This window comes from Mustela erminea, chromosome 15 (genome assembly GCF_009829155.1).
Source record: "Mustela erminea isolate mMusErm1 chromosome 15, mMusErm1.Pri, whole genome shotgun sequence".
In the NCBI taxonomy this organism is placed as follows: Eukaryota; Metazoa; Chordata; class Mammalia; order Carnivora; family Mustelidae; genus Mustela; species Mustela erminea.
Window position 1 is genome coordinate 31,536,271 of NC_045628.1, and position 24,790 is coordinate 31,561,060.

Below are 24,790 nucleotides of genomic sequence, written 5' to 3' on the forward strand. Positions count from 1 at the left end.
GGGCTCTCTGCTCGGCGGGGAGCCTGCTTCCCTCTCTCTCTCTCTCTGCCTGCCTCTCCATCTATTTGTGATTTCTCTCTGTCAAATAAATAAATAAAATCTTAAAAAAAAACATAACAATAATAAAAAAAAAATTATAAAAAAAAAATGATGATAGGTCAAGTAACGTAAGACTAGAAGCGAGCAGAGGATTTGGTAAGGTGACCTTAAGGCCTTGACAAGAGCAATTTTAGTGGTGATGGCAAAGATGAAATCCTGATGGGGATAAATGTAAGGTAGAGTGAAAAAAGAATATGAAGTCAATAACCAGAGACAATGTTTCTGTAGAATTTTGTTGTAAGGTGGGACAAAGGAACAGACTGGTGAGAGAAGAGGGACTGAAGGAAGACGTTTTGTTGTTTTTTAGAAATTATTGTTGTTGTTGCTGTTGTTGCTGTTGTTTTAATGAGGGGAACAGCCACATATTAATGAGTGTGTTCCAGAAGGGAGTAAAACAATTGACTCTGGGATGGATGAAGTGATGTGCTTTAGTAGACACTGAAAAATGGGGTCCAGTGCACAAGGTAGAGGAATAAGCTTTAGATAGTAGCGTTAAAGTTTATTTTTGGTTGCAGGCAAGAAAGCACAAGATATCAGGCTGCTACTGATAGTAGGCAGATCGGTATGGAAGTCTGTAGAAAGACTTTTTGATTTTCTTTTTTTTTCCTTTAATTTCATATACATTTCTTTTATGTTTTATGCATTTTTATTTTTATTTTTCAATTTAAGTTCAACTAATTAACATATGGAGTCTTATTAGTTTCAGAGATAGAGTTCCATGATTCATCAATCTTATATAATACCAAGTATTCATTATATCACATGCCCTCCTTAATGTCCATCACTCAGTTACCCTATCCCCTCACCTTCCTCCCTTCCAGCAACCATCAGTTTATTTCCTGATTAAGAGTCTCTTATGGTTCATCTCCCTCTCTGATTTCATCTTTTGTTTTTCTCTCTCTTCCCCTATGATCCTGTTTTGTTTCTGAATTATTTTAGTAAGATAGTAGGCAAGACAAGAAAGATGTAGAGAATGTGTTGCAGGTTTAAAAGCAAGACAAAAGGTAATAAATCATGGAGGAGGGTGGGAGCATGAATGAGCACTCTTCAGAGTATAACCCCTGGGATGACTGCCTGAAGACATTCAGAGTGTATCTGAGTTCATGGTCATGAATTCAAAGAAAGACAGGTCCTTGAAGATGTGATTTCTCTCCTGCCCCATTCAGCTGCACCAATTCAGGTATAGAATGTGGGGAGCTAAATTTAACCAGGGTTATGATTTTATCACACAACTACAAAGAAAAGTGCAGTGAATGGCATGATCATACTGATTAACCAACCATAGGATTTCACCAGTCTAAGAAGTAGGGGGAAGACATCAAGGAATAAAGGAGGAGAGAACAGAGCTGAGATCCATGGATTGGAGGTTACCACAGGATCAAAGAATTGTGGAAGTTGGGTTTCTAGAGGAAGTAAGCTGAAAAGACAAGAGGTGGTAGTCATAGAGCAGGATGCATGGAATGGAGTTTGTGGAAGGGTTAGTGAGTTGGCAATAACAGGATCCAGATCACATCTCACTTCTGTTCAACAGCCTCCAGTGTTCACCTCTGCAAATAAAGACTACAGCCCTAATGTTACCTTCAAGACACTCCACTCTCAGCCTGCTTCTCAGTATTTGCCCCTGTACCCACCTCACTACCTTCCCATCCTCAGGTCTTAAAAACCCCTCTAATTTATTTCACTTCAGCCATCCTGACCTCTGTGCTCCAAAGACGGTCATGCCTTGAGGTCTGCATGCAGATTGTAACCCCAGATTCTCCTCTCCCGTCCTTCAAAGTCTTTGCCTAATTGTCACTTTCTCAAGAATACCTTCCAGGGCTATCCTGATTAAATTGATCTAACACTTCCTACCTACATGTCCTGCTTTCTTTTCTCCATATCATTTGCCATTTTCCAATAGTATACGATATATTTCTTTTGTTTATTGCCTATCTTTCTCCCACTGGAATATGAGTTTGTGAGGACAGAGATTTTTGTCCATTTTAATTACAACTGTTTTCTCAACATCTAGCATACAACAGAGAATCAACTAATATGCACTGTATGAATGGATTACTTTTATTCATTGTCATATTTAAGTTCTGCTACATTAACTCATATAATGTCAATATGGTCTTATTTTAATGTTCTGATGGAATTTTAAAGAAGTATTTGTGTATCCTTTAGATTTGAAAAATTTCCACTAAATACAAAGTTGGAAAAAAGTCAGTTTTAGGGATTTTAAACTGTGCAAGTAATCTATAAGAAGCTACCACATAATATATAAAGATATAGATATACAGACATAACATGGATTAATATCTACTATTTTGAAATTCTCTGAAGGAGCAAAGTTCTATTCAAAAGGGTAGCTGCAGTGAACTTTTGAGTCATTTTGATTTATTAATTCTGTAATTGAAATCTAAAATGTCTGTGATGGTATAGGCTTCCCCTCTTAATTTAATATGTTGCTTTGAGACTTCACAGAAATACTGATGTTTGAGCTGATACTAGGAAAAATGGTGAAGTTATACCAAAGTGTCTACTTCTAATTATGAAATAAGCAAACTTTAGGTGAATTTTTTTCTTTCAGATTACAAGTATGTTTGTTATCTGCAAACAGTTTGCACATTTCTGTGCTCTAGTGATAACCTGTACCATCAAAAATCTATTTGGGTGATAATTATCTCACTACACTTCATATTGGAGAAGGTCACCTTGAAAACTAAATTTGAGAGGAAATAAAATGTATTGTCAAAATAAGCCTGATCCTAAAGACAAAAAATCCTATACACAAATACAGTATTCTAGTCAGTAAATGTGTTTCTCACAGAGGCATGAGTTAGAAATTCTGAAACTACCTTATATGTATACAAGGACTGAACAAATAAGTAAATATATTGTCAATAATGGAAGCCAAGTTTCTTACCATTAAAGGAGACAGTTAAAAATAAGAAAAGAGGCAAGGACCCTACTGTGTTGGACTGGAATAAGAGGAACAGTATAAACTGAATTTTAAATTTTTTTTAGATTTATTTATTTATTTATTTGAGAGAGAGAGACAGCGAGGTGTACAGAAGCAGAGGGAGAGGGAGAGAGAAATTTAGCAGACTCTGCTCTCAGCACAAAACCCAATGCAGGGCTCAATCCCAGGACCCTGAGATCATAACCCCTGACTGGGATTGACTGTGCCACCCAGGCACCCCTGGATTTTAATACTTTTACAGATAGATACAGAAATAAATACAGATGCGTATATATGCACAGAGCATATGCCTACATTTATTTCCAAGTTTTGTCCACTGAAAGGGCATAGTAGCAATAACATCCCAATAGCAATTAATATATTTAGCTCCCAAATGTTGGTTTTTAACATTATTCTCTAATAAAGGAAACCAGGACCCCTTAGAAAAGTGGTAGATTCCAAGGTCGGGGCAGAGAAAACATAAGCCTAGATGCAAGAAGCACTGTGAAGGGACTCCTCGTGGCCGAAAGAGAAAAATCTGAGCAATAAAATAATGATGAAATTGGATTAAAACCCATACAATAAAATAAACATCCCTAAATCTATATTTATAAATTGAATTTTTAATAATTAAATGGGAGAAAGGATACATTGCTTCCTTGCTTCACATACAGCCACTGTCACTTTCATTTCTTTCTCTCTTGAAACAGCATGCAGAATCTTGAGATACTGTCTCCTCCCAGCATTTCTTAAAAGTCTTCCACAGAATCCTCAGAAACATTTATTTTAGCTCTGCTCCCAGAGTCCTGCCTTCTCTCCTTACGATAGGTACGAGCTCTGCTTCTAAAGCTGTATGAGGTCTTCCAGGGAAGCCCAGGCTGTTTTATCGACTTATCTCTATCCCATTCCAGCAGTAGGAGTAGAATTTAGGGAGACAATTCATAATGTGGCAGGCATGGGACAAGTTAGAGAAAGAAGAGGAGGAACTTCATGCCCCTACCAGCTGTACACATGTGGTCATTTGCCTTTGTGCATTGTTTTCTACCAGGCCTAGAGAAGGGCCTCAGGGTCCATTTGATTCTTATGCTTCCCTGAATTCTAGCCATATCCACTGGCCAGAAAGAGACGGCACATTTCCGTTGTTTCACTATTCCTCCAGCAGAAGCAAGGATTGCCCTTACTGAATCCTCCCATTTGCTCCCCACCCGCTCTAGGGCCAAAATCTGCCACAGTCTGAGATTCTCCCAGAGGTAGTCTCTACCCAGATCCCCTCTGAGGGAACTGTCATTAGAACAGCATGTCATTAGAACAACTCAGGATGCACATAATTTACCAGAACAGACACAGAAAACAGCAGTATGGTGTCCAATCGAGTGGGTTAATGCTACAAAGACAGATGGCTGTAAACTGACTAACGAGCTTCAGCAAGTACAGAGAGTGTGAGCTGCAGGCCCAAAACTCCAGCAAGGCCAAGGGGCAGAAAGCGAGGCTTTTTTGCTTGTGCTGCAGAAAAAGAAATGGCAAGCTGATCACTTGGAAGCAGAAAACCATCATTCCACGTGAATATAGATTTTAGTGAGCATCTGAATGGCTGGCATTAACTCACCCACAGAGCAATAGCCAGCAATAACAGATTGTCCCAAAGCTAGCCAAGACTTTTAGCCAAAAATGAGAATCAGAGAGGCTCATTTCTCATATTGTCTCTAATCGGGCAGCATACTAAAATACTTCAGCAGAAGTAAGAGGCTCGTCTCTGCAAAAGTATCACTGTTACTACTTTTCATTTTACACCCAGTGCCCTGTCAAGCATTATAAAATTCTTCTGCCTTGGGAAGAAGTGCTCTGGAATACTTCTCTGTTTTCCAGTGACCAGGTTTACGGAGCATTCCCTACCTGGACACAGGATTAAAACGGCTCATGTCTGAGTTCCTGGTCAGCCGCATTATGTTTAACGCCAAATTCATGATTTCCCAAGAAAAGAGTCATTGAGCTTATTACAAAATTCAAGAATATAACTTTTTCAAGAACTGGTCATAGCTAGTATAATATAGCAAACAGCCACATTTTGCCTGTTCTATGGTGTCATTATTTTTCTAAGCTCACTCTTAAAATACTAATTCTAGACTTTCCAGTTTCGTGCTAAATTGTAAAGATGAAATTACAAAATGCTACGGTGCTTCAGATTCCTGACAGCTGGTTCTTTTGCCTGTTACCTAATGTCTACCCTCTGGATAGACACTGGGGTGGATCTCTCCCCACCATCAGTCATGTCATAAGGCATCTGGTCTTCAAGAATATAAAGGGATTTGGGTCTTCATTTTATGCTTCTTCAACCATGTTGTACAGAGGTAGGCAGATGGTCTGTTACAGCAAAATGACCACATATCTATATGGTTTCTTCTGTTATCAGACATTTTATTCCATGTTCCATGATGAAAATAATAAAAACTGTTACAGATGGATGTTCTCATGCCTTTAATACATGGTCAGATCAGATTGCATTGCTTTTTGACAAACCTCCCAATCAGAGAACAGATAACACACAGACTTCCAAATTAGTATGAAGTTAGATTATGTTTCCAAGCATGAAAATGGCATTTCTAGTCTGGTTGCATTTATATCTTTCTCGGACAAATATAGCTCCACAGCAATGCACTGTTGGGTATAAAATGACTTTTGTTTTATGTGCTCCTTCAGAGCAGATATTGTGTCTTGCTCTGCATTAACAGGTCAAGCCCTAGCCTCCCTAGTGCAAATTTTTGTTATTAGACACTTTTTTTTACTCAGTTTGTGCAAGATAAGAAACTATTGCATTTATAAATATGGTTGCATCAACAAACATCTTCAAGAATGTTACTTCTTAGCTTCATTAGGGAAATCTTATTTTTTCATAATGCATTTTTGGGCCAGGTGTCATTTCTTACATCCACCATTTCACATTTGGAACAGCAGAATAATTCTACACATCTCTAGGTGCTTTCTGGCAACACTCTTTCAGGCCTTCATCACTATAATATTCCTCCCGAGACATTAATTATCTTCTAGAAGTAAAAGTCCACAAATTCTATCTCTGACTCAAGATCCCATCACAATATTCTGACATATTATAAATTATTTAGTAAATATCAAAGTATTCTTCTTATTTTCCAAAATGGTGTCCTTCATACAATTTCTTCCTTTTCCCTATCCCTTTTCTGGAAGTATTAAAACAATTGACATTCCTCTCTTCCTCTTAAAAAATCAAATTTTGGGGCACCTGGGTGGCCAAGTGGGTTAAAGCTTCTGCCTTTGGCTCAAGTCATGATCCCAGGGTCCTGGGATCGAGCCCCACATCAGGCTTCTTCTCAGTGGGGAGCCTGCTTCCCTTCCTCTCTCTCTGCCTGCCTCTCTGCCTACTTGTGATCTCTCTCTCTGTCCAATAAATAAATAAAATCTTTAAAAAAAAAAAAAGTAGTCTTTAAAGTGAGATTAAAGAGTCTCACCTTTTGAATAACAGAACCTCCATGCTCCCACCTTTTTTAAAGCCACAATAAGAGTCCTGGTCTTAGTTCTGACTGCTATTCTGGGTTGCAAGCTGCTGATTTTTCATTATGTCCTCACAAAGCAGAGAGCAGAGAGGGAGAGAGCTCTGTCATGACTCTTATAAGAACACTAATCTCCTTTGTGAAGGCACTAACCTTCATGAACTCACATAATCCTAATTATGTCCACAGGCCCCACCTCCTAACACCACCACACTTGGGGTAGGGATCAACATGTAAGTTTTGGGAGGACAAAGACATTCGATCCATAACAGTCTCCAGTAGGTGAGAAGGAAAGCATGTCACACAGAATACAGTCCCAGCACCATGGTTTTATGGTTCCTCTCTTTTGACTATAATTATCCCTGTGTATCTGCTCCATGTCCTAACCATCACCCTACTCAGCAATGCCTCTCTCTGTCAAAGGCTATGTTCTTCCTTGAACCAGAGGAATAAATTATCTTCACTCGTCAATACTAATGCCTTGGAATTTCCACCATCTTCTACCAAGTCTTCATTCACTTTTCACCTGGTTCTCAGGCACAAAGAAACACCTTCAGCAGATATTCAGCCTTAAAAAAGGAAGAATTCCACACAAGAGACCTATGGATACCTGTCTACCAGGATCCTTTTTATCATACTACCAGGGGGTACAGCCATCTGGTAGGGCTGCTAAGGAGGGCAGCCAAGCCCAGCCTTGCACTGCACTTGGAATTACGTTCACTGTGGCCCACTTTATTATGATTCCTTATACATTCACATGATTTTTCTCTCAAGATCTCAAGAACTAATTGTGTTGGCTTCCTATCAGTGTGGCTTTTGGGGGTTGCATCTCAGTCTTTCAAGTATGTTTATATATTTCTAAACTCTAATTAAATTCAGGGCCCTAGTTAATAAAGAAATGGCTAGAGCCTTTTCTCTGAGAAATACCTGACAGTTAAAGGACTGTCTTCCAAGAGGAAACAGAGGTGCTCTGGGGGAGTGTGATAACAAACTTCATGTACTTCTAGGAGTCTCAGCCAAAACACCCTCCTTCACATCAAGTAACTAAGAGTGCCTAGGGAGAACATTTTAATTCACAAGACTTTGTGAAAGAAATGTCATTACTAAATAATCGAAACTTTTATATTATGATTAGGATTAGAAATATAGTTTTCTCAGGAAAAACATATATAGCAAGAATAGTACTTAAGAGGCTAGAAAAATATAGTAACCCATATTCATGTACACATCTTGCCAAATGGAAAATCAGAATTATTAGTATGACTCTGTAAATTCTTGGTAAATAATTGAGTTAAGAGTGGAGCTAGGAATAATCCACAAATGCTTCCTTATGGTCCCCTTTCACCAAGAACAAGAGAACTTTGTGTTCTCTATTTTGGAAGATTTTATGTTATTTTCCCAGTGAATTAAAATTAATCACTTACACTTCCATTTCTGGTGATGATGGATCAACCCTCTTACCAAGAATAACTAGAAATGATAAACTATATATGTGTGTGTGTGTGTGTGTGTGCGTGTGCGTGTGCGTGTGCGTGTGCGTGTGCGTGTGGTTGAAGACATAAGAGTACTAAGTCAGTAAAGACTATCTGGCAGAAGAAATAAACCCAGGCTATTGAGCCTGCATTTGAGACCAGAGGTCTCCATCAGGGGTATATGCCAGTTCCAAAAAAAGGGACTGAGAATCAGAGTGCTAAATCCTCCTTTCAGACATAAATATGTATTATTTCTGGCAGATAATAATGCCATCCTAAACTTCAAAATTAGTTCATATTTTAGATACATCATCTAGTAATCAATCAAAAATAGCCTAATCCATGAGTACACAAAGCAATATAAGCAAATGAAGAGAAACACAGACAGTAAAGAAAAGACACACAGAATATCCAAATAATGGAGCTATCAGCTAAAGACTTTAAATGCGGTTACCATAGTCATGAAGACAGATGACAAGACAGGATTTTTGTAGTAAACTGGAAATAATAAATAAAAGCCAAATAGAAATGCTAGCATTTAAAAAATAATAATGGTTAATAAGTTTCATAGCAGATTAGACACAGTTGAAAGGAAAATAAGCAAAGCAGAAAATAGGTCATAAAAATATGTAGTTGAAATGTAGAAAAAAAGAATAAAAAAATTATGCAAGGGGTATTAAATTTATAGTGCAAAAAATCTAATATATATGCATTGAAGTCCCATTAAAAAGGGGGAGAGGATGAGGAGGGTATGTGATATGGTGAGTGCTGTGAACTGTGTAAACCTGGCGATTCACAGACCTCTACCCCTGGGGCTAATAATACATTATATGTTTATTTAAAAAATAAAGAAATAAAGAAAGAGACTAAACAAATAGAAAAAAGGGGGGAATCACTGGAAAAAAAACAAAAAATCAAGCCACAGGTTCAAGAAAGCCTACAAACTACAAACTATATCAATACAAAAAGAAGACTACCTAGGTGCAAACACTGGTATAATCCAAAGACCAAAAAAAGAAACCTTAAAAGCAGCCACAGGGGGGAAAAAATTGACGTATTACCATAAAAGGATCAGCACATCACTTCATACACAGAAAAAACAAACAAAAAAACACCACCATCAACAAATGAAGATGAAAAGATGAAATTTAGATTTCTTCAGACAATATAAACTAAGAGAGTTTATTACCAGTGGCTCATACTACATAACACAGTAAAGGAAGTTTTTCAGGCAGGAGGAAAACGATCCCAAATGGAAGAGTGGACATGCCAGAAGAAAGGAAAAGTAAATTTTAAAACAGGTAAATATTTGGTCAATCTAAATGAATATTTTCTGCATAAAACAATAATCATAACAGATTTTTATTCCCCTAATAAAAACGATGAAGATACACTAAAACATTAAAAATAAGTGTTATGATAAAAAAATAAATACCATATGCATGGAATATTAAGGCAGACAGAAGAGAGTGGCTAAGTCACTTATTTAAAGGGGCTTGGAAAGTCATCATTAAAACTACTGCATTTGGATTGAGTCTGGAAGGATCAATTTTTCAATAGGATAGATTCAGGAGGAATTTTCAGGCAGAGGCAGTACTGTAAGCAAGGCACACGGAGGAGAAACAATCTGGAGTATGAGTAAACTGCATACAGAGACATGAGTAAAGCAAAGGACTGCAGTGGTATAAAGCAGGAGATACACTGAAAAGCTGTGATGTGAAGGGCCATGTCTACAATAAAAGACTGCATTTTTTAGGGCATGTAGGTGAATGTCACCTTTAGATATGTGGCCAAATTATTTTAGGCAATGAAAAACCATTAGCTTTGTGTTTCACAAAGATTTCCTAGAAGTACAAATGAAGCACTACAGGATATAAGGCTAGAGCTAGAAGCATATCAATTAGGAGAGACTATTAAAAAAGTTTCAGTGAGCAATAAGAAAGAACTATGGAGGGAGAGTCCAAATTGCTTTGACTCCTCTGTTGAAAGAGTTAGACACATACACAAACACACACACATACACAAATAGACGTACACAGTACCATTATAATATGGAAACACTAGGAGACTATAACACTTACAAAGAAAACACAGCTCTCAGGAGGTTTCTCACAGAAACCATGACAGGGCTTTAAGCCTTGCCTTCTGTACAAACCCACAGTGGGTCCATGAAAATCCCCCCAATTTAATACACAGCATTAACTCTTCTGGGATATCCAGAAATTGCAGTTTGCAGAAGTACTAATGATTGACTTAGCTCAAATCCCACCTTCGTGTTGCTAATTCTGCGTACTTCCACAATTCCATAGCAACAAGGGTTTTCACTTCCAGCTCACTACTAAGCCCACTTCTACCTTGCTGTTGCCTGAAGAGGCTGCTGGCCACTCAACACAATACAGAATGTGATCCACAATCCAAGGAACAGAGCCAAGAGGCATCATTTGGGAGACAATCCAAATTAGTGACACCATCTGCCTCTCCTTCTAATAATGTCACACCACCACCCACCCTACTTTTTAAAAAATGGCAAAATACTTTTTAAGGCCATTTCAAGATACAGAGCTAATTGGTCCTGTTACATTTGTACTTTCATGTCTCCTATCGAGCAATCCATCATCTACCTTCCTCTGGTCCTGCCAGCTATGAACTTTGGCTAGAAATCAAAGTGGTTTCCCAAGACCCATTATCAATTTCCTTCAGCTTTGCTTGTTTCTGACTCGCTTGGTCATTAATCCAACATGATTTAAACTTTGGCTCAACTCCAATTTTAATTTTTTCTCTGACTTCTCCAATTTTGCTGTTCACGTATTCACCTCTGCTCACATTTTTGTGTCCTAGATTTCTAACCTGTTGCCCTATGACCTTTAGGAAAAGAAACACTCAACAAGGCAAAAGCCAAGGGGAGTCTAGCTCGCTCGTATCCAGTTGTGTCAGTCATAAATAAGAAAGTTGGATAATTTGAGGTAACATAATAATTCTATAAAACATATGCTTTGGAGGAATTTTTCCCTTTTGATAAGGGAAGGCAGAGGAATGGAAATGTCACATTTGGCTGAAGGTGTTAGGTTTCATGGAGCCGGAGGCATTTGTCTGGAAGAACAGAAAATATAATAGAGAGACAGCTAAGGAGAAAACAGCTATGTGAACCAAAGCTATTGAGCAAGAGAGTAACCTGATCGAGTTCTGGGCAGTGATGTGTAGGAGGATTTAGGAAGTAACCCAGGAAAGGCAGCAAGAAGAGCACATGGACCAGAGTAACAAGAAATCTGCTATGGTTGTTGGGCTACAGTGGCAGAGTGGACGTCAATAATTGTATGCTGAACAAAAGCTGTTTTTATTTTTTTTTAAGATTTGTACATTTATTTTAGAGAGAGAGAAAGAGAGTGTGGGGGGTGGGGAGCCACAGAGGGAGAAGGAGAGAGAGAATTCCAAGCAGACTCCCCACTGAGCATGGAGCCCAGTGTGGGGCTGGACCCCAGGACCTTGTGATCGTGACCTGAGCTGAAATCAGGAGTGGGATGCTTAACTGACTGAGTCATTTAGGTGCCCTGAAAGCTGATTTTAAAATAAAACACATTAGGTTGTTAAGAATAATTAAAGAACGCTGCAGATTTCAGCCAGGTCATGAACACTATTGGGATGAAAGTATTTAATCAATGTTTTTAAACTTTATTTTTAAAGGATACTTGAAGAGAAAAAAAATGGAGTATGAGATTTGGCAGAAGTGCTTAACCGAATGTCTGAATTTTAATCCAGAAATAAGGGGTTGCTGAGATTGACTGGAAAACATTCTGTTTCACAACCTTCTGTTTGCATAAAGAAAACCTAGGGCAAAAAAGGGGAATAATCTTCCAGGTGTGGTAAATATTATAGAAGAAACCAGAAAACCTGGGCACAAGGGACACCAATGCTAAAGAAGACAGAATAAAAGATGATGCCAAAAAAATATTTCAAGAAGTATGTCACATTTATATGTGCAGCCTAATTGTTTCAAGCCTGTGATTTAATATCGCCTGTAAATTTGGGCACCTTGAGTTTAAATGTAAACATAAATATTCCAAATATGAAATTTTGGTATAAACATAAAAATGACTTAGCTGAGAAGAGTATGACTGGCAGGTTACTGTTTAGTAAATTATTGTATCAATCTCTCACGTCTGGTGGCATTTGTTCTAAGATCTCTCTCTTAGATTAAATTATACAATATAATAATACCAAGGGAAGCTATCCTTTATGGAGCTCTTGTCACTGGACTCTCTCCAGATGAGTTTTTCATAGGCATTATCTCATTCATTCCTGTCAATAGACTTCTGTGGTCCCCATTTAACAATGAAGACACTGAGGCAGAGAGATAGCTAGATAGAGAGCAAAGAATCAGACAAGAGTTATTCCAGAGCCTGGGCTGCTAAGCCTTCCACTCTATGGCTTACACTATGTTTCTTGGTCTCTTCTGAGATTGATAGTGATAGCGAGAATGGCAAGAAAGTGAGAGTAGCATACGTGTATTAATCAGGATTAGATCTGACTCATGTAAGTAAGAGAAAACCCAAAAGAGTGGCCTTTATAAAAGACAGAAATTTATTTTTCTCTCACATGAAAGAAATTCAGAGTTACCTAGTCCAGAGCTGGGAGGAGAGCTCCACACCAGCAGGCCACCGCTCAGCTATCTTTGCTGCTCCACTGTCTTCAGCATTGTTGCCTCATGTTTCTTTCTTTTTTTTTTTTTCATTTAAATTCAATTAGCCAACATATAGTTCATCATTAGTTTCAGATGTAGTATTCAATAATTGATCAGTTGTGTACAACACCCAGCGCTCATCACATCACATGCAGCCTCATGTTTCAAAATGGCTGCTTGAGTTCCAGCCAGGGAGTACATAGACAAAAAATAATATGATAAACACCACACATATTATCTTTTAAGAAACTTCCTCGAAGTTGCTGTGCAGCATTGTCAGGTCAAAAACGCAGAAACACATCCAACAATTAGGAAATACTGGGAGATGTAGTCTTTATTTTGCACAGCCATTAAAGGCAATTAAAAACTAGATTTCATTACTGAGGTAATAGAAGAGAACAGATCTGGGAAAAGCAACATGGCAAGACATAATTTGACCAGTAACTAGATACAGAGCTAAAGGAAGGGGAGAAGACAAAGAGGCTCCCAGTGTTCGGATTCTTGCTGATTACAGGAAGGATACTGAATGCCTTGAGCAGAGATGGGGTAGAAAGTAGGAAGACAAACAGCCTAGGGGAAGGGCATGCAGGAACAATGATGAATATGACCTCGGGATTGTAGTATTGCTGAATTATGAACAGAAATTAAACAAATCAGTATAACAATGGTTTTCTTCATCACCATAACTGTAGAAATATGATGGTAATTCTGAATCTCTTTAAAAATACAAAGATTAAGCAGGCAGATGAATTTAAGTATTTTTCCCATTGGAGTGCATTTAAAAAATGTAAGTCATTCAAACATCAATAAATATTCCAACCATTATTCTTCAGACTTAATGATTACTGTAGTAAAGTTAACATTCTAGCTCTTTGGTGGTTATGGGTAAGATTAAGTTTTGAAAAGAAGACAAATGAACTTTCTTAGAATTTAGGACATGAAGGCCAGTGTCACTGAAATCAGCAAAGTAAATAGCCCCAGTGCCATTGGCCCAGATTCAAGACCTTTCAAGAAGACTCAGAGGGATAGCAAGAGCGTGGCTTGAATGACTGGTTCACTGAAATTCCATGTGTTTCGCTCCTGTTTCACCTGGATGGAGAAAACAGCCTACCTTTGGCCAGATGGATAGGATGTTGTTATCTTCCAATAGATGCAGGAAATATAAAGATATTAAGTCTAATATTTCTCCATTTCCATCCAGAAGCTTTTCCAGGGTGGGAAGCATGGCTTTCTCATCTTATTTCTCCTCTCTGTGGCTCAGCAGCTGTATACATGTGTTGATAAATACTGTTGGTATGTCCTGCTCCCTTCTGAATAGCATCATATCAGCATTTGAGTTCCTCGACCTAAAAAGGAAGATGTAAAGTTGCTCGGATCCTGCCTGCTCTGACACATCCAGCCTTCAGTGTCACCTGTGCATCAGAGGCTTCCGGGCTGAGTCAATCTTTCCATCTTCTGAACGCCTTAAGATTAATGCAACTTGAATCACACAAGGAATTCTCTTATTCAACCATTGCAAACCAGGGTCGGGTTGACATACTGGCTGAGCAAGCCATTGTGAGACGAGAGTGGTTTTCAGGTAGCCAGAGAACCAAATACAGACTGGAGACTTATTTCTGCTGATAGCATGCCTTTAGTACTATGCAAACAATATGGATGGTGACTCTTCTGACAGTCTCTCACTGAGTTAACTATTCCCCATTTGAAGTCTGGTTTTGTCATTTGAACTGCAAGCTTCTTAAGGCCCAGACTGAGTCTCAAGCCTCTTGGCTTCCCTCATATGCCATGGTGCTTTCCTAGTAAAGGTATAAAAAGCTAGTGATTCCCAGAGAGGAAAATGACCCAACACCCAGGCAATCTTCAATTTCTCCTCCCAGGTACATTCAATCCTAGCTGGATTCCTTAGCAACAAAATCCACAAGACAGCACAGGGAATTTGGAGGAAGAAAAATCTGTCTCCAAATGATTCCTGCAACGGGGCTGTCTAGAAGGAGATGGTGAGTCACTTAGCCTTCGGTGCCCTTGTCTGTACTCTTCTACTTTCTTTATTTAAGAAGGGAAGGGCAATGCTAAGTTGGACAGCAATGAGTTTCTATTAAACCCACTTTAAGCCCATCCTAAACCACTAGGTAAATTGTTTCATACTCTTCACAATTACAGTGAACCACAGTCATGTTTATACTCTACATTTAGATATTTAGCTTTCTCTGGCTAAAAAGGATCTGTCTCATGAGGGGGGCTTCGCTAATTAATTAATGTTTAATTCAATAGTGCTTCCAAGCCTTATGGTATTTCAGAAAGCCATGTTAGCCTTAATAGCTGGCAGGCAGCTCCTGAAAGAGAAAACTGGCAGAAGCGCAACAGACAAAACCCATGACAGGGAAGGATGGTGTGAAATGAATATCCAGGAAGTAGCCAAAACATGCTGTGAGGTGGGTGGAATACATTTATAGCTTCTGCAGGTACTACCTCAGAGGTTCTCCCCTGTCATCAATACCTTTGTTCTGGATCATATCATGCCCAGTGTAAACAGAGGACACCCTGAAGAGTTTCTAGTCTCCTCCTTCTCTAAGTCATCCTGCATCCTGCCACCAAACTTATCTTTTAGAACACACGTCTGATCTTACTTCATCACTCTTCAAAACCCTTGACTAGCTCTCCATTGCTTGGTGGTAAGATACAGTCTAAACTCATCAGCCAGCAGTGTGTCCTATATATTCTGACCCACGCTATCTTTCAAAACCCTCCCACTGTTCTCTCTCCTCTCCATCCTCCCTGGCTGCCAGCCATTCACAACAATCCTCAGCGCCAGGCACCCAATTACATTTCCCCTAAACAACCATAATGCTCACACCTTGTCTTGCAGATTTTGCTCCACCCACCTAGAATGCCCCACTTTTTTTCTTGAGCATTCAGTGTGCTAGGCATTGGGCTAAGTGCTTCAGAAAATCCTCTTATTGCTTCTCTGATGTGAAAAAGGAGGAACAATAAAATACTATTCTTTTCAGAACTAACTCAGATATTCTCTGGGACCCCTTCCCCTGTCCTACCTCCCCCAAGTTAGAATTAGTCTCACCTCCATGGGGGCCTCCATAGTATTTTTTCTACACATTGTAGGATACATATTTCAACCTGACCAGCACAAATTATTTTCTGAAAACCTTTTTTAAAAGATTTTATTTGTTTATTTGACAGAGGAAGAGAGATCACAAGTAGGCAGAGAGGCAGGCAGAGGGGGAGGGAGAAGTAAACTCCCCGCTGAGCAGAAAGCCTGATCTGGGGTTGATCCCAGGACCTTGAGATCATGACCAGAGCTGAAGGCAAAGGCTTAACCCACTAAGCCACCCAGGCACCCCTGTTTTCTGAAAACTTTAAAGCCCCTCTTTCCTGGGCCCCCCAAATTTTTCTTTACATCTATAACTCTACTCTCTTATATCACCACGAGAATATTTTTATTTCTAAAAGTGTGATATAAATAGTTTTAAGTCTTCTAGGCTTATTTCTAAGCATATGAAAAATACACGTTTGAGAGAGAAAAACAGATTTTAACAAAATTTGGGTAATACTCTACATCATCATCTTTGTTTTGCTTATAAATAATTTTGTAAGTCAATTATTTAATTATTTTATAAATTTATAAAATGTATCATATTTACTTAGAAGTAATATTCTTTTTCCTTCAGTGTACATTGAGTGTATTTCTCCACACTGGAACATACCGAGCTACCTCATTCTATTAATGGTTCTACCGTCTTTTTGTTATGCATGCACAGATTTAAGTATGTACACAGAGATGCACCCTTGTATGTGCATATATGTCATAATTAACATAACAAATCCCCTACAGACAGGTGTTCATCCCATTTCCATGTGAAGTGAACTATAAATAGTCCTGCAATTAATCTTTTACATACAACTTCATCTTTATGTGAAGTGGCATTGCTCAGTCAAGAAGTAAGCATGTTTTAAAATTTTACATTTTTGCCAAATTTCTTGACAAACACATGGTAGCCATCTCTATTCCTTTTGACAGTACGAAGGAAGTCTTGTGTTTATTCTTTCTTAAACTTTGACAGTATGACAGGTAAAAAGGCATATCTCAATGTTGTTTTGTGGGGGGGTCTTTTGGGGTTTTTTTTAAAGATTTTATTTATTTATTTGCAAGAGAGAGATCACAAGTAGACGGAGAGGCAGGCGGGGGGCGGGGTGGAGCAGGCTCCCTGCTGAGCAGAGAGCCTGATGCGGGGCTCAATCCCAGGACCCTGAGATCATGACCTGAGCCGAAGGCAGAGGCTTAACCCACTGAGCCACCCAGGCGCCCCTATTTTGTGTTTTTTTAACTAAAGAAATTGACCGTCTACTCATAAGTCAAATGCTCATGGCATTCTTTCTTTTTTGAAATCATATTTAATGAAATGACATTTTGAAAGGATATTTAATATTTAATAATATTTAAATGAAAATATTCATTTTCCTCCTGAAGATTTACCTTTTTCTTCTAAGATTTATTTATTTATTTTAGAGAGAGAGAGAGAGAGAGAGCGCATGCAGAAAGTAGGGGCAGACAGGGAGGAAGAGAACTTCCCTCGCAGACTCTGCCTTGTGCATGGAGCCCCACACCAGGCTCGATCATAAGACCCTGAGATCATGACCCCAGCCAAAACCAAAAGTAGGAACACCCAACAGCTGCTCCACCCAGGTGTTGCAATTTACCTTTTTTTAAATAAATCTTCAAGAGTTCTTTAAATAGCCCTTTTTGTCAGTTAGGTTACAAAATTCTCCTGGTTGTCATCTATCCTTTATTTTCTTTATATTCTTCTTACAGAAAAGTTTAGATGTACTCTTGTTTGTTTTATTTTTCTTTGTGGCTTCAGAGTATTACTATTATTATATTTTTTTAGTTGTGACAATTATATTACAGTATTTTTTTGTCTTTTTTTTAATTTATTTTCAGCATAACAGTATTCATTATTTTATTATTTTTTATATTTATTTACTTATTTGACAGAGAGAGACAGAGAGAGAGAGAGAACACAAGCAGGGGGCATGGGAGAGAGAGAAGCAGGCCTCCCACCAGGCAGGGAGCCTGATGCGGGGCTCGATCCCAGGACCCTGGGATCATGACCCAAAATGAAGGCAGATGCTCAACAACTGAGCCACCCAGGCACCCCTATTTTATTATTTTTTAAGTAAACTTTTCCAACCAGAAAAAAATTTAAATGTTTCCCTAAAAAAATCCACTTTTACCTATTTATTTGAATTGCCATCTTTATCTTATCCTGGATTATCATATATCTATTCGGGGGGGGGTTAAGTTTTTTGTTTTTTGGTTTTTTTTTTTTTGGCAGAGAGAAGATCACAAGTAGGCAGAGAGGCAGGCAGAGAGAAAGAGACAGGAGGAAGCTGAGTCCCCGCTGAGCAGAGAGCCCAATGCAGGGCTCGATCCCAAGACCCCGGGATCATGACCTGAGCCAAAGGCAGAGGCCTTAACCCACTGAGCCACCCAGGCATCCCCATATATCTGTTTTTAGAACTGTACTGTTCAATAGAACTCTCTGAGCTAATGGAAATGCTCCATGTCTGTGCTGTCTAATGTGACAGCCACATGTAGCTCTTGAACATTGAAAATGCACTGTGGCTAAAAACTAAACTTTTCGTCTTATTTAGTTTTAATTAATTTATATATAAATGGTCATATGCAGCTAATGGCTACCATATGCACAATGTACTAGAGACCAGCACTACTCTGCTTCCATCACTAGAGCTCTATTGTTTGATTAGATTTATAATAAAGCAAACACGAAGGGTGCTTTGGTGACTGAGTGGATTAAGCAGCTGCCTTTGGCTCAGGTCATGATCTCAGGGTCCCGGGATCAAGCCCCACACTGGACTACTTACTCAGCGGGAAACCTGCTTCTCCCTCTCCCTCGCCTGCCTGCTGCGCTCCCCCCACCCCCACCCCCACCCCGGCTTGTGCCCTTTCTCATTCTCTCTGTGTGAAATAAATAAAATCTTTTTAAAAAAATAGAAGAATAATGATAGTGTTTACTTATTCTTCTTATTCTATTTTTTTTAAAGATTTTTATTTATTTATTTGACAGTGAGAGAAATCACAAGCATGCACATGTAGGCAAAGAGGCAGGCAGAGAGAGAGGGAGAAGCAGGCTCCCCATTGAGCAGAGAGCCTGATGTGGGGCTTCATCCCAGGATCCTGGGATCATGACCCGAGCCAAAGGCAGAGGCTTAACCCACTGAGCCATCCAGGTGCCTCTCCTCTTTTATTTTTAATTTGTTTTTGCTTCTCTGGTACGTTTAGTCTTCTAATCAAAATTTAAAATTAGTTTGCTAAGTTAGGAAAAAAGTGCAGAGAGAGTTTATTACACTGGAATTAAGTGTATAAGTTAGATTGGGAAGAACTGTCACATCCATGATATTGAATCTCATCTGGAATATAGCATGTCTCTCCATTGGAAAGGTCTTATAGTTTTATAAAACTGTCAGGGAGGTTTTATAGAGGTTTGTGAGGTAGGAAGATGGAGTGCACATTCTGGAGAACATGCCTAAATCCTTTGAACCTGAGAGTCTGACCCATCTTTGTGGTGCACATGTCTATCATTTCTCTGATAACTACATTTTGGAGATGAAATTAACTTTATTATACCGGTTAAGGGAGGGCCTTATGGGGGAATTAAGTAGGACCACAAAGCAGATGATGTCAAACAGGATACACAGTGATAATCCTAAGAGAAGCTCATACTTGTATGGTAACTACAATGTGCCAGACACTGCTTTATATGTAATAACTTACTGGATATTCCAGCCTTATTACATAAATATAATTATTAACCCCACTTAACAGATGAGACGATTGGGACCAGTGCTTGCTGGTGATTTACCTGTCATACCTTGAAACTGGGTTTCAAATCCAGGCAGCCTCCCTTTGGACCATGTTCTCACCACCAGTTTGCTGCCTCTCCAAGGGTGCACTCTGAAGTGGGATTTTGAGAGCTACTGAGGCTTGGTACCAATGAGCAACTTTCTGCAGCAAGGGACCTTTATATGGTTTAAAAGTAAAGGTGGCAGAAGACATCAAATTCATAGCCTACTGGGTTTTATTATTTATTTTTATTTTTATTATTCCCAAGCACTTTCTATCATAGGTTAGAAATTTTTTTATTATGTCTTTTAACAAGTTATTTCTAGTATAAGAGAATGCTTTTGGGTTTTATAGTTGATCTTATATTTACTAAAATCTTTTTATTTCTAATGGTTTTTCATGCCATCTGTAACAAAATAGCTATTTTATTAACACATAAAAATAGTTAATTTTCATGTCATATGTAATAAAAAAAAGTTATCTCTTCTTTTCTAAAATATGTATAGCTTATCGCTCTTTCCTCCCATTTTATGTTGACTAGAACTGCCAGAAAGATACTGAATACTAATCATCCTATGTGTTTACAGAGTGGAAGGTCATTTTAAATTTTTCATATAAATCATTTGTTCCGTAAGTATATTTGCTTTGTAAATGTACATACACTTTCCCTCCAGGAGCCCCCGCTGACAAACTGGACAGACTCCGATACAGCATCACCATCAGCATGCAAAGCTCCACAGATATTGGGGTTTTCAGTCCAGCTGCCACTATTCTTTTTACCAGAGACTATGATGGAACTTTTCTGCAAGGATCGTGTGCAAAATAAGGAGAGCTCCGTCCCAGGAACACTTAGTCACCACATAAAGCCAGGAAGGAACATTTGTATCTCTTCTTTGGGAATTTCCAATGGCCATCAACTGCATGCTTCCCACGGGATGCAACAAACGCACAGTGAATACTGAAGTAGACCAGTATGTTGGTTATTACTGCAGAAGATAGAGTTGAGTTCCATAAGACTCTCGTCTTCAAGTTACTCACCATCTATTGCTAATAACTAACATAATGCCAGGCACACTAAACTATACTGACAGTACAATATACGTATTTCACAAGTTTTTCTCCTTTAATTCTCAAAACAGAAAGATTTATTATTAAATTTATTCTTACATGTATTACTTCCTGTCACTAATGTAAATGGGATTTTTATTCCATTATAACTTGTAACCAGTTACTTGTGTATATGTCTGCTATTAATTTTTGCACACTAATTTTAAATCTTGTTACTATGCTGAATTTTTTATTGTTTAAGTTAGCTTTATCTTGATTCTTTAGAATTTTTCAAGTATGCTATTATGTCTTCTACAAATAAGATATGCAGAGAAATTAAAATTCACTGGGCGACAATATGTTCCAGAACCAGAAGACACAAATATACGTAGTTTGGACAATTTACTAGAAGCAACACAGTAGTATTCTGAATGTTATTTAAAACACATACACAAGAGGATCCTGGGTGGCTCAGATGGTTAAACATCTGCCTTGAGCTCATGTCATGATCCCAAGGTCCTGGGATCCAGCCCAATGTCAAGCTCAATGCTCAGGAGGGAGTCTGCTTCTCTCTCTGCTTCTCTTCCCCAATGCTCATTCTCTCTTTTTCTCTCTCTCTAAAAAATAAATAAAATCTTAAAAAACACATATACATACTTATTTCCTTGGGAAAAAGTAATTCTTTTAAAAAAGGCAAATGATAGTGGTATTAACAGAATGTTAAGGTTAAGAAAGTGATGGTTCATATATTCAATATAGTTTAACATAGATTCTGGGATAAATTAAAGAATGTCTATTTCAGCAGTGCCCATAGCTATAAAAGTGAATAAGTCTATTACATATCTTATAATGAAATGGAAAGAAAGCAATTAATGACAATGTTTTGGCTAGTATTCCAACCAGTGGGAAAATTACCTACTGTCAAATGACAGATAAAATTAAATATTGTCTGAGTAGCTTCACCAATGCATTTACCACCAATTGCATCACAAATGTTTTCTTGCTGATCCTACCCGCCAAACTGATTATTTACCAAACTGCTCATCCTCGTATCATCGGCCAACCAATAAGCCACTGCCATACTTTGGCGTTAGTTTATAATGTAAGGACTCAGTAAGAGTCTAGAGGAAATACACATACAGTTCAGTATATTTTCTTTTCTTCAATTTTATGTGAAATATTTTATATTTCATTGATATTTATAATTTGAAAGACTTAAAAAATCATGGGATAGATCCCTTAAATGTCAGTTACCTGGGGGGTTTTTTCTGCATCTGATATCTACCACTTCTAAGCTTCGCAGAAAAATCTTATGTGAGGATTTGGGGATGACCCGTTTTATCTTTCCCCTCTTCATGTATTTCCTGGGCTTTGATTACAATCTCCTCAAGACTTTAGTCTCCCAACTGGACATTTCTCCTTTGTAGACCTTCTCCAAAAAAATAGTAAGTTGAAATTGGAAGTCCAACTTAAGTTACTTGAAAAATTGAATGATAATCTTTCAGAGAGAAAAATATAAAGATATAAACAAAGGAAAGTGAGGAAGAGAATTGAAGTGACAAGATTAGAACAAAAAGATTTTTTAAGTAAAGAAAGAGGGGCTTCCCTGCGAGTTTCTTAGTCATATGTATGACTTCCTTGACTTCCTCATTTCTAGAACTGTAGCATTGTTTTCATGTGTGCACTTCAGTAATTACCTTCCTAAAATGTTGACTTGAGACAGAGAGAAATTACTCACTCATTGCTGATGAAAACTCTGGAGGTTTAACCTCTGGTGAGAAGGTTTCTTGCCAACATGCCTCACCCCATCTGTGTCGCATGTGGTTACATTATTATATCCCCAACTGGCATGCAGAAGGACATTCTTTGACAATGGGACTGATGTATATGTTGCTCTACTATCACTCCCACCACAGTGCATTTGACAGTGTAACCCTGTTCAGTTCATTACAACCTGTCACTGAAAATGGATTGCCTCGTTGCTATAAAACTCCTGTTCTAAGCATTACCGTAAGAGTAACAGCAACGGCTGTTGTAAAACCAACGTGGAAAGTCAGAGACTGAATGAAAGTGGGATGGATGGATGGCTGAGGAATCAGTTAGAATAAACTAGGTAAGTTCTTAAATAAGTAAGAGCCTTTTAGGAAATCTGGGAGAGTTTCAGACCTTTCCAAAACAGAAATGAATTCTACTCACTCTAACGACCAGTCTTTGTCCCACTGTCATCACCCATTCTGACCCTTTCTGAAACTAAGTACAAATGGCCAGTCTCTTACAGCAAATTACCATAAATTAACTTCTTTCTGCTTTTTCATTTCTTACTATTAAGGAGCTAGTTCCTTAATGTCATGAAGTGTTCTCCCATTGAACTTGCCTCTCGTACTATCTACCTAAAATATAATAGATTTGTTCTGTGTTATTGAATGTATTTCATAATTACCTTTTGTTTATGATACTGAAAGTGATACTTAATTTATATTTAAAGTAATGGCACACAATTTCTAAACAAATTTACTGAAGTGAAAAAAAAATTACTTAAGTAAACATATAGAAAAAATATTAAGCAAATAATAGCAGGGTTTTATGTCAATATGGAAAAATTATGAAGACTGTTCAAGAATACACATTTTGGAACACCTGTCTGTTGGAAAGAATGCCATACAGATGTGCATAAACCTGACTTCTAGTCCAGGCTCTATCATTTACTATCTAGAAGACATCAGAAAAATCATGTAACTTCCATGTGTTTCAGTTGCTTCTTCAGGAAAAAGAGGAAGTTGACCTTCAACAATCTTTCAGGGAATAATAACAGCCACCATTTATAAATACTTTTATGGGTCAGGCTGTGTTAAATGCTCTACAAAGGAACTCTCACTCAATTTAATCCTAACAACGACCCTGCAAAGGAGACTGTCACTCTCATTTTACAGATCCAGATTGGGAAACAGACTCAGAAATATGAAGTAACATCCTCAAGATGGCACAGCTTGTTACTGGTAGAGCTTGGACTCAAGCCTAGCTTTGTCTGATCCTCAACCCGTGTTTCCAGCTTTCTGAACATAGCCCTTATCTCAGACCCTATGACAATACCAATGGCAAATATCCTGTAAAATCTTTCCAAGGGACTTAAATCAAAGATCCCTGGAGCTGAGTTAACAGGAAGAAAAATTACAAAGGTCAATATAGTTTTATATTATTTCTTAAACACAAATTTCAGGATTAAAAAAGTAACACATCTTTGTGGTATAAAATATGGGAAGCATAGGAAATATAGAGAAGAAATAAAATATCACTTTGAATTCTACCACCTGTGAATTACCACTTGGCTGTATTTCCTTACTGTCCTTGTCCTATTAATATATGTTCAAATGCCTAATTCAGTCCCTGGAGCAGTGGAACCTCAGGTAAGAATGAATAAAATTTTAGCTGATCTCTTCAGTCTTCCTACCAACCCCTCTGCCCCTTTAACTGATAGAGGAACAACAACAGTACTTTCTTTTTTTTAAGATTATTTATTTATTTATTTGACAGACAGAGATCACAAGTAGGCAGAGAGGCAGGCGGAGAGATAGGAGGAAGCAGGCTCCCTGTGGAGCAGAGAGCCCGATGTGGGGCTTGATCCCAGGACCCTGGGACCATGACCTGAGCTGAAGGCAGGGGCTTTAACCCACTGAGCCACCCAGGCACCCCAACAGTACTTTTCTTGAGCACCTACTCTATCAAAGCATATTGCTAGGTAATTTTATTCTCAAGTCATCGTTGGGAGGCAAATACTGTTTTATTATTGTTAATTTATAGATGAGGAGACTGAGGCTTAAAGGGTAAAGCAATCACCTTGCCCAAGGTCATACAACACACAGACTCAGATCAATACCAGGATAAACTCTATGCCTAAAATCACTAGTCAGTATTGCTTGCATGGGCGAAAGTCAGTTTAGAGCATGCATTTGTATTCCCTACAAAGTGCCCTCAGTATTGCATATACCACAAAGAAGTGTCCAAACTCAGGTAACCAGAGTCTTGGCAAAAGTTCCAAATTTCTTTTCTCTTAATTTTTACTAAAGAATACTTAGGCCCCCCCATATCAATGGAATCCTAAAGAATAATCCTGGAAAACAAAAGATTCCCATGTTAAGGAAACTAAACTCT

General features: G+C 38.3%; 1 long non-coding RNA gene across 3 annotated transcripts in view; it reads right to left on the bottom strand.

Annotated features, from left to right (window-relative positions):
- LOC116574431 overlaps positions 1-24,790 on the bottom strand; it is a 132,465-nt gene that overhangs the window by 96,542 nt on the left and 11,133 nt on the right. For all 3 annotated transcript variants that reach the window (XR_004279294.1, XR_004279295.1, XR_004279293.1), the window contains exon 3: positions 13,829-14,063. This is a non-coding gene — a long non-coding RNA (uncharacterized LOC116574431). The remainder of the gene's footprint in view (positions 1-13,828; positions 14,064-24,790) is intronic.